General features: G+C 33.4%; 1 non-coding gene across 1 annotated transcript; it reads right to left on the bottom strand.

Moving 5' to 3' along the window:
- Window positions 1-337: 337 nt before the first annotated feature.
- Window positions 338-410, bottom strand: Trnar-acg (transfer RNA arginine (anticodon ACG)). The gene has a single exon. It is a non-coding gene; the product is annotated as a tRNA-Arg (tRNA).
- Window positions 411-993: the final 583 nt, after the last annotated feature.

The raw sequence follows: 993 nt of genomic DNA, 5'->3' as shown, positions 1-993 counted from the left end.
GCAATGCCGGGTCACGGGTCCTGCTAGTAGAAGATCAAAAGATAATAGTTACTACTAGACAGCTTTAACGTGTTATAATAATTATAAATTTCAAGAAAGTAATATAATGATTATTGTATGCTAGCGGCTGCACCACATCGGCACACACAACACCAAGTCAAACACAAAATTGAGTACACTCAACATCAAGTACACTCAACATCGTCTTATCATCAACGCTTACTCTGTGAATTCATATGGGAAATTCCCATCTGCACAAAACAAAATTACTGAAAAAACAAAAATACCCTAAGGGTAAGGATAATGAGTAAAGGTTGGATAAACATTAAAATTATTAAGAATTTGCCAGGATTCGAACCTGGAATCTTCTGATTCGTAGTCAGACGCGTTATCCATTGCGCCACAAGTCCTGTCCCTATGCCGAAAGATCTTACTGCGACTGCATACAGACAGTGCTAAATTCTGTTGACATGGGCAGGTAACTTTTTTGACAAAAATGAAACAACCCAAAAACCCACATTTCCGTTTCTTTTGTGTGTGAGTCAGTATTGTTCGTTACGAACCATATATAGATAAGGACAATCTAGGGACTCACACCTATCAGGGAAAAGAAAGAATTTTTCAATTTGGTGCATCCGTTCAAAAGTTTTATTAATACACACACACACACACACACACACACATAAATAAATAAATAAACTTAGAATTTTATTAATAGTATACATATAGATTACAGACAAATTATTTTAAAGGAAATACGGTTTGTAATTTGGTAAAAGAAACAATTTATTTTTTTTAGCTTCTCATTCATTATTTGTGTTGAAATATATTTAATAGAAGTTTTCTGATTCTTTGTTTAGTCACTCGTTTACTTCAAACAAAATGGCGACTTTGCTTAGAATCGGTATTTACGTTAACTTATAACTTCTTTAAAGAGTTTTTTTTTTGGGGTCAAAATGCTTTCAAAAGTTGAATTTTAGGAGTATTCAGGTC

Source organism: Euprymna scolopes, chromosome 39 (assembly GCF_053919585.1).
Source record: "Euprymna scolopes isolate OS-2025 chromosome 39, ASM5391958v1, whole genome shotgun sequence".
Taxonomy (NCBI): domain Eukaryota; kingdom Metazoa; phylum Mollusca; class Cephalopoda; order Sepiida; family Sepiolidae; genus Euprymna; species Euprymna scolopes.
Note: the sequence above shows the minus strand (reverse complement) of the source record. Positions and strands in the feature narration are given on the sequence as shown.